We start from the raw sequence: 16,768 nt of genomic DNA, 5'->3' as shown, positions 1-16,768 counted from the left end.
AGGAGAAGCACAGGCATTCTTCTGAAAGATCAAATAACAAGTGTTCTTCTGCTGATAATAAAGGCTAACTTAAGCCACCACAACTAATTCAGAGTGCAGGCTTGACACTTGTTTATCTGGACAAACAATTATGAAATGTTCTTTTGTGCCTGTGAGTACTGCGTAGGCAAGTGCCATGACTTTCTGGGTTACTTTAAAGGGCCACTGCTTAGGTACTCAGCCACTGCTCAGGAATCAAGAGATGTCTTGGGCAGACTGACCAAGCTCAAGGACCACTTTTTCCTCCTGGCTCCCTTCACAGGACCAACTCAAATCTGACCCAACTGGAGGTTTGGGGGGTGATTTCCCAGAAGTGGGAGTGTGTAGCAAGTAAATATTTTTTTCCCCAAGGCATTTAGATCCCTAATGGCAAGTTGTCATCAGGCACACAGAAACCCTGAGTGGATTTTAAAAACTAACTTGGGATATAAAAAATTTAAACACTTCAGTAATTTTTATGCGTATTTCTGAACTGGGACTTTACAACAATTTGTAGATTTTGCCATTTAGAAATTATTGGTAACAGCAGACCACCATGTAACACTCTAGACCAGCTGCACAGAGATGCAATGGTTCCCTCAGCATCTTGCCTGGTACAGATGATTGCATCCCCTTCTCTTGGAAGGGGTAACAACATGCTTGCAGGACTCCCATCCCAGGCATCAAACTGACCTGTGTGACTGCAGTCATGGAGCTAAGGGCAAAGGCTCCCAGGCAGCAAAACCCCAACACATTTCCCTGCTGCTTCAGACTGAAGGTGCCCTATTGCCTGACTGCATGGCCCAGGGTGGCTCAGCTCTGGTCACAATCTTTGCTGAGCTTCTCAGAAGAAGTAAGTTCCTAGGGTAATGCCTTAATAGGGACAAGGAAAGAAAAATCCAAGGGCAGCACAAATGGCATCTTATCAGTTTTTCTGGAAAGTAAGAACAGAGAAGCCATGGTGTTACATCCTTCATGATGTGGTTGTGGGAATACCATTACTTACAGCCCACATCTCCTTCAGTGCCCTCCCATAGAGATCTCTCTTTCAGTCACTGAGGACATAAGGAGGCATTTGAAATTTATTTTGTAACTGAGAAATTGTATATTTAAGTCAGTAGAGCTGGTCAAATACAGCGGTGACTTACAACCCCCTGCAACAGTTCTGCATGGAAAAACCTTATCTGCCTGTTCCCCAACAGAACACTCCTGGCTGGCATTGTGTGCTTCACCTTTTTCTAACACAAAAGGAGAAGAGAGACCTGCTAATGAGGAGATTCAAGAGCACAGGCTTTGCTAGAAAACAAGGCTGATTAAAGCTCTCAGAGTAGGACCCAGCACCAGGACAACAAAGTATCACAGACGGCTTCAACCACAACCTAATGAAACTGCTAATTGCCAGCAGATGACAAGGATATCAAGGGCTTACCAAGGATTCCAAAAATAATTTGACAAATTCACAGGAAAGCCTGTTGGAAGCTATTAAGCACAGGACACATCTCCACAGCAGAGCACATCCAGAAGGAAGGATCACCAATACTCTTGGTTTATGCCCTTGGCCACTGTCAAAAGACAGTACCCAGCCAATGTATCTGTGCCAGGTTAGTATGCCCACAAATAAATCTCTTGCTACTATCAACCAGGCATGAAATGCATTTTGTAAGGTTTATGACAGTTCATAGCAACTGAGAAATCAACTTTATACCTTCTTACCCTTTTATTTTGTTGTGTGTCTGTTTTGCATGGTGGGAAAAATTAACCACGCAAGGTCACATTAAACCAAGTTTAAGGGCACCCTCCATATCAAACCAAAAAAATCTATAGAGATACTTCTCTCAAGGCAGGCAATCTATTGTAGCTGTGCTTATCATTAGCAAAGTGGAAGGTGATGAAGAAATACCCTTCACTTTAGATACACATCTCACCATAAATAGACTGCCTAATTAAACCACTTGTTTTTAAAGAGGAACTAGAGAGATTTGGCTTGTTCATAACAACAAACCAGCCACAATTAAAGTTCTGAGACTCAGTATTGTCAGGACAACCTGCCAGCTTTTCCCACCAAGCTCAGCCCCTTATACAGCAGGTGGCCACAGCAGTGGCTGCTTTAGCACTGTTGGTGGTTGCAACCACCACTGAGACCTCACCCAGGGCCAGTGGACTTAGCCAGGCAACCTTCATCTCTTTATTGCTGAACAGTGCAGCTGCATAATCACGGTGATCCATTAAAATAATAAACTCCACATAATAAAAATGTTAAGCACTCACTATAAGCTGGCGGAAGTGCAATAGCTTATCTCCCTGTTAAATGACATCCTGATAAAGATTTATGTCACGTACAATATTTTCAGGAGCACAACACTATTCAAGGTGACTGTCCTGCAGGTTTTTGATCATCATAATCTTATTTTTGAGCAGGCAGTGCTGGTACAGATTGAGAAATGAGCAATAAGGCCTTATCACATAAATGAGCTCTCTTCAAGGCAGCACTGCTGTTGATAAGATGTCTCATGATAGCATGTCATGCAGAGGGATGAGAAAAGCAAGTGACTACGTGGAACCCTGAGTGTAAGAAGAAGCAGGGCCCAGCTCCAAGAGCTGTCCTGGACCTGTGAACTGCTGGAAAAGGCTCTGCCTGAGGAAACCAGATAACTCACATGAGCCACTGGGACATGAAAGTACCATCCAGACCAGCAATTTCGTGTTTTCATCTCCTGCTGGGAGAGGACATCTTCCAGCAGGGAGATGAAGTAGGCACCATAAGGAAGTACAGAAAGCAAAAAGCAACACAATTGGAGATAAAGCTTCTAATCACAACAGGAACACCCACACAACAACCCAAAACCATACAGCTGTGCTGCTCTACCAAGCTTGTTGTGCTTTCTTTCACATCTGCAGCTCAGTCCAGTTCTGCTGATCCCATGAAGTCAAAGTTCAGCTTCACATTTCCCTTCCCTGATTGCTTTCTGATGGCTGAGGCATTAGGCAAATGAGAATGTGGCAGCTGCACAGCTGGCTGGGCCCTAAAATTGAAAGGTAGAGGCACTGAGAAACCAACAGGACCTCTCAGGCTATTAACCAAAATTTCTTGTACTTGAGCACACTGACATCTTCTCTTGTAAGAGAGAGATAAAGATTCACAGAAATTTGCTGAGGGTGCACAGAAATAGCCTTGTTATCACACCCACCCTCATGAATCTCCTCTTATACCAAGGAGCCAGAGACCATGTTGTGGGGTTTTTTGGTAGCCCAGGCCACCAATGGAAACCCAAGAGCCCAGGCCATGATGGGCACCCCGGCTCAGCCCCACTGCCCACATAGCTGGTGGTCTGTGGTACAGTGGCAGGGAGGGTGCTTGTGCTTCCCTGAGCTGAAGCCTGTGGTCACTCGCCCTTTTCTCCTCCTTGTAAGCTTTATCTCATCTCTCTCTGCCCCAGGTTCCTGGCAGTGCCATGCTATGAACAGGATGAGCCATATCTTTTGCAACAGGATTGGCTCACCCTCCTCTCAGGGTCATTGGTCCCTCCACGCATCACATTAGCAACATGACACACTTTTTTTTTTTTTTTTCCCTTCCTGCTGTTTATTGCTGGGAATTGGTTTGATCTGAACCAGTGAATCACGAACCCAGCAATAAAAAATAAGCCACAAAGCCAAGAGGCTCAAATCTCATGGCACTTGTAGCTTTCCTGTGTGAAGGGAGATGTGAGTTTTAACCTTCCCTTGAAACAAAATTGCTGCTAGCAGCCCATGCTGGAGGGCAGTGGGATCAGCAAAATACACCTGGAAGTCCAAGGTACAGAGGTCTACAGCACTAGCTGTATCCTAGCTAACAGTGTTGTAAGCAAGCTTTTAGAGGTGGAAACGGGAGGAATGGCCATTTTTTACCTACATTTCAAAACTGAATCAATATTTGATCTTTCAGCTCTGCTCAAAAGACTAAGGTCAATCAATATTCAGAAAGGATACACACTTCACAACACCTTTGGAGGGGAAAGAAACAAAACCACAAACAAAATAAGAAATGAGCAAGAGCATCAAGCAAAGCAGCAGTAAATCTGGTAACAAACCCACCTCCCTCCTGCATCCCAGCCCAATAAAATAATTTGGTGCAACATCACCCTCCCATATTCTTTCTAATTTCTGAGTGTTTTTACAGTTTCTGTTTACCTAGGACCAGAGCTGGCTGCTGTACCACACAAAGTCATCCTTGCAATATGCCTGAGAAGCTTTGCCTTTGGCATGATATAGTTGACATTAGATTTACTGCAGCTGCAGCAGTACTGAGTATTAATCTGCTTCTTGGTGGCTGCAGACTCTGCCCAGATCCCCTCAGACAGCAGGAAGTCTTACACTGGCCTGACAGTTCATTTCAGCAGCCATTTCTCCAGGGCATGGTATTAATATATCTTCATTGTTAGCCAAATACCACACGGGCCAGGAATGATACTCTCCCATAAAATCACTAGCCCAAGTCAAAGACCAAAAAGGATTTTGTGCCCAGAGAAACTGCACTTTTGGGATGTCTAACCCACTCTAAAAGACTTTTAAAATATCAAAAGCCTAGGAGTAGAAAGCTCAGAAGAAGAGATTGCATACTATAACCTGTGTTCTTGGCCACCTCCAAGCACAATGCTTTTAAGAAAGAAAAACAAACAGCAGAGCAATGGGTTTCATTACTGTTATTAACAATGAATGAAACTTTGCTTCCCTAATAGTTTGACAGGCAAATCAATGGCAAAGTTTGGCAGCTGGCCAGCCCCAGTGGGGAGCAGTGGGGAGGACTGGGAAGCAGAGCTTTCCCAACTCCTGCTGATATCATCTCACAGCCTGGGGCATCCGATTTGATTGCCCTTATCTGAACCTGCATGCTATTTGTATCCAGAGATGCTTGGATGCAGAAATCACCTTCATGACTTCCCATAATGCTGGGTTCCACTAAGCTTGAGGCTCTGAAAAGGCATTTCAGATACTTGCTTCAAGCTCCTCAGCAATGTGAGGAAACATTCTGCCTAAATCTCAACACACTGCCTTGACAGGATCCCTTTTCTATGCAAACGTTTTTTGAATGAGACAATTTCTGTTTCTCAGTCTTCCACCAGGACTATTAACTTTTTCTGGGAGCTGTAGCTAATGGAGACATGTTGTTATGTAAAAGTAATAGCTATCACTGCTGCACAGAGGGTCACTTAACAAATGGACCCTGAAGTCTCAAACACCAGAATGGAAATGAAAATTTCTACTCATTTATTCACACTATTGTTTTCCCAAAGGATGTTCTAAGGGTAGAAAAGTGCTGACCTATGATTTGCCAGACTCCTGAATCAGGCAGCATGTGAAAAATCTGGAGAAGAGGGAAAAGGCCAAAATGTAGTGCTCCAGTAGACAACAGGATGAGGCGTGACACCACAAAGATGACTAGAAAGCTGACCTCAAGTCCAAATTCAAATGGAAATTACTGGGAATTCAGGTTTCCTTAATGCCGGGGTGGACACCTAGGAAAAGGTACAGCAGTTAACACCTCAACTACCACAGCAAATGAGTTCTCTGCATCTCATAATGTAGAGAAAACCAAAGATCTGAAAAGCAAGAGATCAAGATTAACAAGAGCAGAGTCAGATTTCTCAGGCATTGCTTTTACCAGACAACCACAGCACAAAACACAGAGATTGTAAATCCATTTCCTGTGGGTTGTCCCAGGTTAGACAGCACACCAGAATGGCTGTGGATTAAAACAAAAACAAGGCCTCTAAATCTATCTATATCACCTCCCACATTTCTCCATTTCCAGGACTCTTATAGGCTAGAAAGCGGAAAACTTTTGCTAGACCCACCACTTTTAGCACAGTGTTTTTGTAACCCTCTTCTTGAAAACAGTTGATTAAATATTGCTGTCATAAATTCAGCCTAGTAACAGCTGGGACAGATTTACAAGGGATGTGTTTTTTTTATGACTATCTATTATTCATGGTGTGTTAGCCCTTACAATGTGTTTAGTCAAGGAAAAAAAAAAAAGATAAGATATCCTCTGGTTGATTATTGACAGGATCTTGGCAGTTTGTGTCCCCGGGACTGCCTGGTCACAAATAAAATGAACCCAGCCTCTAAAAGCACTGATTCGATAATTTGGCTATGTCAGATTGCAAAATGAGATGGACTGAAGAGGACGGGGGCAATCATTTGTAACAAACACTGTATTTTTGTCTCTTAAATCTCAGGCACAAGTTTGTCATAGGAGCTAAGCTGTCAGTCCCAGGAGTGTGCAGTAAATGCTGCCCCAGAAACAGCCTGACCTGATTCCTTTCTCCTCAGGAAAGCAGTGTTTGCTCTGAAGGTACCAGTGGCATGTGCAGGAGGATTTCAGGTGACATGTAGGTATCCCAGGAGCTGTGTCAGGTGTCAGTCAATCACAAATGTCCTTGTAGGACATGGACAAGGAGCCAATCTCCCCTCAGCCTGGAGAACAGCATTGCTAACACACACTGCTCTGGCTGCCCTGCCAGCTACATGGGAATATTCACCTGAGCCATAGACAGTGGAGATCAGTGCCTGGCTGGTGTGCTTTACACCATGCCAGGGGACATTGTTATCAACTGCAAAGCCACTAGAGAGAACAAAAGTCAAGACTTTGCCACAGGCCAGTCAATATTTTGGTGTCCCCAGAAACATCAGAAGATCCCAAGATATGACACTGAATTGTCGTTTTTGTTCAGCAGCTGAAACCTGATTTCTTCCCAAATTTTGTCTTGTGAGCTTCCCCAGTTTTGAACAGGAGCAGCTTCCAAGGGACAGGGGATACTGCCAGTAGCATTACTGACACAAGCTTATCTGGCCAGTACCATCCCATAAAAAAAGGTGACAGGGATGAGTTACATCCCCCACTTCATTCACACACACACAGAATTGCTGTTAAAGCACCATCCATAGGTTTTTACCTTGCCTCTCTCCTACAGAGTTCAGATGTTGCTCAGGAATGACACTTCTGCTGCACTTTGAGCATTTACAAGACCTGATCCTAAAACCACTGTATGCAGGGACTGTAACTTTCAGAGGCTGAATTTCCCAAAAGAAGAAAGCGTAGGGATAAACCTGCAGCAATGTGGCATGTTGAGCAGAGGTACCAACAGGCACAGAAGACTGCCCTCAACCCCCTTGAATGTGCTACCAATTCTCTCCCAGGACGGGTTCACCCCCCACCCTCACAATGAACAAAACCACAGCTGAGTACATCCCAGCAGCTCAGTGCAGTCCTCTCACTGGAATTTTACTGTCCAGGTTCTTTGCACACCTGCATCTCACCTCAGTTTGCTTTTCTGCAGTCCTCTCCAAGCCACCACTGCTCATGTGGATGTGTAAGAACCAGGACAAGCTTTACAGAAGTAATTTCTTTAAAATGAGGCATTTGTATTCTGCTCTGAGCTGAAAATCTTTGCCAGCAGCACAAGCAAGAGATTTTTTTCAGTCAGCTGGGCAGGCTCCTTCTGGGAATTACAAGAGCTGATTTCAAGCTGGGTTTATTTCAATCTTGGTCAAGTCACTTCAACCCTCCAGAGCTTTTCTTTTCAGACTCTCTTGTCTGCTGTTGACTATTAGATAAAGATGAACCTAGGCCAATTAAATAGCAACTCTTTTAATTAGCTTTTTCCTCTCAGCAATTATGGGAAATACTGTTTGCTTGCACAGCAGATATAACAAGATCCAAGGTGAATGTATTTTATTATTGATCTTGCACAGTTCATTGTGCTCACTATTCCCTAAGAAATGGCAAGACAAAGAGAGACTAGAGACAGCTTCTCAGCAGAGCCTCCCTTCTGGTTATAACCTGAAGTGTTGTTTTAACTCATTCATCATTTATTTGCTTTGCCTCTTGGCCAAGTACCTCACCCCACCTCTCCACATGATTTCTTCCTTGGTTGACTCCATGCATGACTTGACTTCTAAACTGCAAGAGGTCACCTGACACACAGGTCAGTCAAACATTAACTCTGCAAGCACCCTGGTGTCCAGGACACCAGCTGCTCACACATCCTGGCTCACAGTCACCAAGGTGGGTCATCCCATCCAGCACATTCAGGTACTGCCCTGCTGCCTGCTCTTACTGCTCCATTAGCAGCAGCCGTGTGCCTTTGGAAGAAAGAAAGGAGAACTATCAGCTACCTGCTCATCACTCCAGTGAACGCGTTCTAAGCATCCTCCTGTCACTGTAGGGAAACCAGGAGTCCCCCTCCCTAAACAATTAACAACGACCCTGAAAGCCCAGATTGGTATCTGGGCATTAGTGACCAAATTTACCAGGCATTAGAGACCAAAGCCTGAACTTAAACAACAAATACTTTACTACAGTCAGCACTATTGTCATTGTGGGGGCTGTGTGGCCTCCAGAGACACCCACAGGATGCCCTGACCTCAGAGCAGCACTTGAGCTCAGAGGGCAGCACTCATATCTGCCTGGACAGCCAAACACACAGGCAAAAAGCTGGAGCCAGGACAGCCCCAGAAAGCACAGCTCAACAGCCAGATCTGGCGAGAAGAGCTGAGACCATCAGCGAGCTGGTTACATGAAATAAACCCAGATTGTGCATGGGAGGGAGAGACTCATCATCCTCACTCCTGCTAAGACCTTTCCGAAGGTGCTAATTGCTCTCTCTAGGAAAGCTCCTTCCCCGAACTCCAGTTATTTCAAGACACGTGCGGCTCGGCTCCGTTTTATCTCTGGTTGCGGTACCAGGTGGGTGAAACTGCAGCAGCGAAAGGATAAAACCAGAGAAGGTCTTGTGCTGTGTGACGGAGGCAGTGACGCATATCAAACAGAAAACTTCAAAAGCCCTTATCCAGCTCCGAGCTGGGTGATGATGTGTCTCCTCAGAGAAAGCTGATAGCCTTGAGAGACAAAGGGCCCCCTGAGAGGCAGGAGCGCTGCACCTCCCTGCCTGCCTTCATTAGAGCTTTGGGCCAGTTCCCAACGAGCCCGAGTCTCGCTGAGGCTGCTGCCAGAGGGGTAGATAAGAGCACAGAAAAGCTGCATCTGCAAACCCCTTCCTGCCACCCCTCCTCCTGGGCCTGCCTGTTGCCCCAGCACATTAACCTTTTGTGCTTCCTACCCTTGGTTTTTTCTGCCCATATCTGTTTTCTACCATCACCACAACCTCCAGATACAGAGGCCACACCAAAGTGCAGCACCTTCATTGCAGGCTTTGAGCACCATTGCAAAAGCAGCACTGTGTCAGTTCGGTTTCATCCAGGGCATGCAAACCCAACGAGCGCAGCTTGGAGAGAAGGAGCAGGTGTTCCAAGGGTAGGGCCAGCTTCAGGCTGAGACCTGTGAAATAATCACCCAAGAGTCATGCTGCAAATTCAGACAGGAAGGGAGATGTATCAGATCCCACCAGAGCCCTGGGGAGGACTTGGACAGGCAGGCTGCTCTTACTCATCTGGTAATTCATCTGGGAGAGAACTTCTTTTGCTTCCCATTGCACAATCATCAGTGTAACATCTTCAAGTATCTTAACCTGTGTCTTGAAAAACCTTCCCTTTTATAATTACCAGGATTTAAAAATAATTTATTCATTTGTCTTTATCAATATCATGACCAAAGAGTTTCTGAAACTGTGATTTGGCCTGGAATGGGGACAGGATAGCAAAGAGTCAGTGCAGTAAGAAATGAGGAAATATACAAGCACCTGTATCTTGCACAGTTTCCATGGGAAACGCATCACTTTGTATTGCTGGATCTTTTGCAGCCCAGGGTAGAAAGGACACACACCAACAGAATCCTGAGTAACAAGTTTTAACCTTAAACTTGCATCAGCATGGGCAGATTACAAAGGAGGCAGCTGTGACTCTCCAGAGGTCACCCTTCTTAACCACCCTCTCCCCAGAGAGCCCTTCTCCCTCAGGCACACACAGAGGTGTCACAGAAGAGCCAGCACTGCTGGCAGACACCACAGAGGCACACAGGAACTTTTGGGCTCTGGCAAAGCCTCGTGCAGATGTGGTGCATTTCCAACCCAGTCCACAACCCTGACACCCCGTGGCATCACACTTTAGCAGCTTCAGGTTCTGTTCTCATCTGTGCCTGGAAATTTTCTTTCCTTTGGAGGCATTAGCTTGGTGAAAACTCGAGCGGCTTAACTAAATCTTGTGACAGAGATTGACAATGCTCTGATGCCTCATGGGACCATGTTGCTTGTGACCTCTGCTTTCCTACCTGAGCCAGAGCTGCCAACAGACTCAGTGTTCCCTATTCAGAGGGTTTAAATGGAAAAAGGGCAGGGTTACATATTAGGAAGCAATTCTTCTTTATTTAGGTGGTGAGGCCTGGGCACAGAGTGCCCAGAGAAGCTGTGGATGTCCCATCCCTGGGAGTGCTCAAACGCAGGTTGGATGGGGCTCTGAGCAACCTGGGCTAGTGGAAGGTGTCCCTGTTAATGGCAGGGGGTTGGAACAAGATAGTCTTTAAGGGCCCTTTCAGCCCAAGCCATTCTATGATTGTGTGATCTCCAAGGACAGCTACAGGAGGTGGCTTTCCCCTCTTCCTGCATTTTGGAGACAGTATTTCAAAGAAAGCTGCTTAAAGCAGCCAAACCAGCAAGCTCCTCTCATTAAAAGGGAGCTCTACCAGATACAGCTGCCATACTCCTGGCAAGCACTGCCTGCAGCAGTGCTAGGTCTGAGCTTGTGGTAATTAATATTTTTAGAGAGGCCACACTTCTGATGCATTTACAACAAGCAGAGAAGGCTAACTGCCCAAAGTCCAGGTGCTTTGGGACTTATAAGGAGTCATCCTAGAAAGCCAAATGCATCAGGTTACTCTGGATGCTGAGTTTTACATGAAAAGGAGACTAACTATTCTCTAAGGGGTTATCCACAAGCCCTTTCCATTAATTGCTTCGTTAGCATCTTGCAGAGAGAGTTCTGGGCACAAGGGCAGTAAAACCTAAGAAATGCACCCTGCTGGCAGGTGGAATTGCTGGCCAAAATCTGCTCACTTTGCATTTGCTTCCAAACTTGAAGCTGTGCCCTAAAGAAACCACAAAGCAATCATTCTTCAAAGAGAACCTCAACAGGGGGACAGGATTGGTTTGGCTTTCCTTGTTGCTTTCCAAAGTCTCAGAAAAGAGAGGATATTATTTGTCTATGGAAATCTCATATGCAGAGTTACATCTGCAGAAAACAATAAAGAGAGCATTGATAATATAAAATCCAAGGAATAGCTCCAAGAGCCGTGTGTTCATGGAAAAACTACTATTTCTCTTGACTGTAAACACATTTAGGGAACATAAAAATGCAAAGAATCAGGTTGCATTACAGATCTGTGATTGCCCAGCTTATTTTACACACATGCAACCCTCAGCCTTTCAACCTACAGCTCAAATTTTGCAGTGATCTCCAAAAAATTGAGAAACATCCAAGTCTGAAAAAATCCTGGCTTTTGTTCATGTAACCAGTTGAGACCCTTCACAAGATTTTCTGACCAGTTAATACAGCAGCTTCAAATTAACATGGAAGGAACTGAGCAGTTTGGATGGAACCTGATAAGCTGGTACAAGAATAGATTGGCGAGTGGGTTTTTAAACTTTAAGTCTGAGGATTTCTTTGAATCCAAAATGAAAGCAAAACATGCCATGGTTGTAAAATCCCATAAGATGTTTTGAAATTATTTGAAGGGCTCCTTATAAGCCAAAGACTTTGAGTTTCTCAGAATTTGAGTTTCTAGCCCTTTCTCATGGTAACAGTCAGGTTCTGGGCATGATAGTGGAGAAAAAGTGGATTCCAGTTCTTAATGGCAGAAAAGGCACAGCAGAAAAAGATGGTGCAATCCAGGTGTCCAGGTTTTTTTTTTTTTTTAAATCAGGCTAATTTTTATTTTCTTTTTAAATATGTAGGGCCTAGACACAAACCTTGAAAAGGAGAACAGCACAGTGAAGAAAAAGGGCATTCCATCTCTCTGTTCAGATGCAGCCCAGCCTCAAGTTATTGTGGCAAGTGCTCACGACGCTAATTTTTAAAAATCCATTTACGCATTTTGGAGGAAAAGCAGAAATGAAAGCAATGTGGACTATTAGGGAAAACCAGCAGGGAGGGGAAAAGGTTATACATTCTTAGTACAAGCCTTACATCCTATTCAGCAAGGGTACTGCCCAGAGGAACACAAGCTACTTGTGCAAGAGACATTTTCACCCACTCAGCTAAAGGTGATTTTGAAGCACAAAAAATGCACAGTGGAACACAGCATTGCCTATACTCTGCTCAAAGAAGCAAATGTTCAGCCAGGGGAGTACTCAGAGTGAATGGCTGCCAAGGCACAAGTTACATGGATACTCAAAATAAAAATACCTGCAAGGTGCATTTTTGAAAGCAGATCTCTTTCTGAGAGACACATTAAGATGCAAGAAGTACTTTGACAACAGCAATTTACCAGGACAATCTGTTAGAAGCATTGGGCAAGTTAAAAGAAGTGACTTCAGAATAATTGCATTGATTATGGTCAGTACACATAGTAGAGAGAATTCAGCTCTGCACCTCTCCTAGAAATTATGTTTCTTTATTTTTCTGTGCCAGGTCCCTTTTACTTGTATCCACTCATTCTCCCACCATAATAGCATCCACCTAAATGAGAAAAAACATCTTATAAATCCTTCAGATTTTCCTGGGGGTTTTGTTGTTGTCATTTGCCATTGCTTTTTTTCTTAAATAGTCTCCTAAAAATTGTTTGCTTTCATTGCAACTTCTTCATATTTGGCATTTCTGCCAACACCAACAGGGAAATGAAAAAAAAATGGCTTTGCTCTTAGAGAAGAGGCAAAGGATTCAGGTCCACTTACTGGCTACCCTAGAGGAGCACTTTTTGATGCAAATCAACTTGACAAGGATTTTAAAAATACTCCATGTTCCAGAAATAGATCAATGACCAATATAAAACCAATACTGTCAGGAACCTGAAACCAGTATTTGTTATTTATAGGAACATTATACCTTACCACCCATCAACCCCTAAACTGCTTGCAGACGTCATCTTACCCACCCTGCCTTCTTGGGCAGGCTTTAGTAGCACCCTTGGTATCAAGGGGATCATTTTACCATTAGTACACATTAATATTTAGTAATTTCCTGAAGCCTATGGCTTTGCACTTCACAAATATCTCTCAAAAGCAAAACTGAACTCAATCATTTTTGTGCAAGACCAAAATCCAAACTGGCACCGACATGTTATGAAGATGGCTGAAATGCAAACTCTTGTTCCTACTGAGGACACTCCAAGAGATGCAATAAAACTGCCAGACAACCCCTCAAAAGGAGAAGCAAAGCCCTGCAAATCAGAGCCAGTACAGCATCATATGGAAGTCAGAAATCACCACTCACCATGATGATGTGACTCATCACCTGACAAGGCAAAGAGAGCAGAGCTAAAAAAGGAGCAGTGAATGATATTCACATCAGCCAGAGACATGGCAACAGACTTGGGATGCTGGGGGAGACAGCACAGCCTATTTGCCATCATACCCCACATGACAGATCTTGTATTAATCCTTTCCATTTAAGAAAGGAGTTGGAAAGGTGCACTTACACTCCAATGCAGAGCTGGAAAGGAGGAAGCTCACAGCCTCTCCTGCTGCCTCCACCCCAAACCTTTCACCTGGCTGTAAGATGTGCAAATGTCACAATGCAAAGGCTTTTGTCCCAACCACTTCAGCCAGATGACATTCCTGCTCTGTGACTCTGGACCTGTGAGCAGCATTTTCTTGGTGAGGCTTTTAAGGCATCTCCTGCTGCACAGTCCTATTTACTTCCTACTCTGATGTTCTGAGTGAGCCCAACTTGTGCACACAACTGGCTCCTTTTAGCCATGATGCATTTAGAGTGATCATTTCATGCTTTCCCAGGGGGTTAGTTTAGCAAACACAGTGTGTTTGTCACTCAGCCACAGCACAAATCGCAGCACACTGCTCACACTCTTTCCTTTCAGATGGGGAGATGCAAGACTTGCCAGGAAGCCACAGAGGGTGCTGGGCAGATGCGAGCTGCAGGGACAGGCTCCACCCCAGTCCCTTAGCAGATCTGGAGACTCTCCCTTTAGAATGTCTAAAAAATGCTTGCAGCTCCATCACAAAATAAAACAAAAACCACTTCAAAACCAGCAACTGCATTGGAGCAGGTGGATAGTGAGCCGGATGGGATGCCCTCCCACAACAATTTGTGAGGATTTAAATATCTCCGCTCAGAGGAACTAAAAAGTCAAAAAAATCTCACAATTTCTCCAGAAATAAGAATGCTGGGGGAGGAAAAGAGGAAGAGAACATTTTGTTTCTATTCATTTTCAGGAATTCCATTTCAGTTCCAACATTTTTTTTTAACCTTCAATTAATGCTAGCTATCAAAATGAAGCAGCATTTGGACCTAAAAACATTGAAACTTTGCCATTTAGAAAAGGTCAAACAGTTTTCAAAACATTTTCATCTAATATTTTTCAGCAACTGAAATTCATCAAAACCAACATTTTCCCACAAAATTGTTCTCTCTCAGACAATTGGCATTTTCTGAGGCACGATGCTCCTTGGGGGATCTCCTTGCCAGCCCAAGGGGCTGCTCTTTGCCTTTTGCCACCAGCTGCCCCTTCTGCTGTCCTGTCAGACCTTGGCAACACACCCTGGCCCCACCTCAGGAGATCAGGTCAATCAAAGTCTGACACCAGGCCTGGATATGCACATCCACAGGGATCATTACATACCTCCCTGTCTCAATGTTTTATCTGCATTTTGTATCTCTGTTTCATCACCCAAAACACAGTCACCAGGCAGAGGAGTAAGGAGAGGTCTCCCACAAACCTGCAAATCCCAAACACCTGCTTACACTTGGAGGGGATTTACTGACAAATGACTGTAAAACAGGAAAGCTGCCCAGCAAGGACTTCATTGCAGCTACAGAAGGTACTTCCATGGCTGTGAGCAGAGTTAGACAGAGCCTGGCATGCAGCTGCTTCTGCTCTGACTCCATGCTAAGAAGTGTCTGGCTTACAGTCAACTCCATCTTTGCATAGGCAGACAAGCTCAGGTTTGTCTGTGCTCATCTGTGTAGACATGAGTAACATGCTGGGGCCAAAGTCATAGTCTAGTCCATAAACAATCTCCATCAGAGCACAGCAAACCACATCAATTAAAGGAGAAGAGACTGAAGCCTTCACCAGGAACTTTGTGTGGCTTTTCACTGGGGCTGAGACAATAGGAACACAGACATACACCTGTGCTGCCAGTGTTGGCTGGCATGGGAAGCACCAAACAATAGCCACAGACTTCCTCAAAATTACACAGGACTATTAAAATCAAAAGGCAGAAATGCCATATTCTCTTCTCTACATACACTGTCTCTCTGCAGCCCAAGCCATTTAGAAAACAGTACTAGAAAAGAGCAGTACAGAAGGAGCACCTTCACATTTCAATAGAAACTAAACAACAATTCCTCCCAGAAACTATCAGGATCTGGGGCTGCAAATTCAGCTCTCTACACCTGTCATGCTGTAATATAAACTGCTTCCAAAAATCCTCTTACAAACACAGCCCTGAGAGCTATTATGAGTGAGCAGGGCTGGGAACTCGCAAGGTCATCACCTACTCATTGATACACAAACCCACAGCAGTGTCTCCAATTAAAGCAGGCTCGAGTTAAGCCTTGTTCTCCAGATCTGGAGCCTCCTTGCCAGACATCTACAAAACAACTGATTGTCGAAGGCTTTTGGGCTGTGCCACTCACCACTGCCTGTAGTAGGAAAAGTGTTGTGCAAGGAAGGTTTTCACCAAGGACCTCTTTCCAGTAAATCCAGCTCTAACACAGAATTCCAGAGGGATTTCTCTCATACACAAGATGCTGGACTGCTCACACTCCAGCCAGAGAGCTGAACAGGGCCATGGCACACAGCTCTCCCTTACAGTACCACCACGGGAGCCTCAGCTCCAAGGGGGATACAAGCACACACAGTTTTCTTCCAACCTGGAAAGAGAACAGAAGCACTGCAGGAACCCAGAGTGATGGGAGCCAGGGCAGCAGATGGGAGCTGGAGAATCTGGACAACACCAAGGTCACTTCTGTTTCCTTCAGCAAAATCCTAAATATGTGACTCAAGCTCCCCCAAAACCAGGTGCAGAACTAAGTGCACAGGTTATGTCATCACCACTCTGTGCTTCAGGTGGATGGTTCACATTACTGAGCAAACAACTGCTGCATCTGCTATGTGATGGGTATGCTATGCTCTTGCAGAAAAATCACGACTCTGACTCAAAACTTAGGGCTTGTTCAAGTTCCCAGGTCCTCCTTTCAAGAGAGGTTCAATTCTCAAAGCTAAGTCCAAACTGTGAAAGGACATCAATCCTTCATCCCACTTTAGAGACTGGGTTTTTTTCTTCTCACATAGTCCCTGCAGAAATGATATTGCCCATGTTCCTACACAAGTCCTCAAGAAGCTCCAGAGCAACCCAGGGGGAAAGCCTTCTTGTAATAGATATACAGTAGAAACTATCAAACAGCTTTGTGGGTTTTCCACTGAAGCAAGAGCTGCTTAAGCATTTTTCAACTAAAAAATATGTGGTAAACATTTACCCACAGCCTTAGCTTCAATTTCCTGAATGCTTCTAACAGTGTAAGTTTTTAAGCAGCACAGAACAATGCCCTAAATCTATACTGCAGGTTAGATTTAGAGAAAAAAAGCACTAGGCTTTTCTAAGACAAAGGATGGCCAGAACTCCATTTCTAAAACCTG

At 44.6% G+C, this 16,768-nt stretch overlaps 1 long non-coding RNA gene across 1 annotated transcript in view; it reads right to left on the bottom strand.

The window, feature by feature from the left end:
- Positions 1 to 16,768, bottom strand: part of LOC140684948 (uncharacterized) — an 81,354-nt gene that overhangs the window by 44,572 nt on the left and 20,014 nt on the right. The gene's annotated exons all lie outside the window — the stretch shown is intronic.

The sequence above is a fragment of the Taeniopygia guttata genome, chromosome 12 (genome assembly GCF_048771995.1).
Source record: "Taeniopygia guttata chromosome 12, bTaeGut7.mat, whole genome shotgun sequence".
NCBI lineage: Eukaryota > Metazoa > Chordata > Aves > Passeriformes > Estrildidae > Taeniopygia > Taeniopygia guttata.
This window is presented reverse-complemented; position numbering and strand designations above follow the sequence as displayed.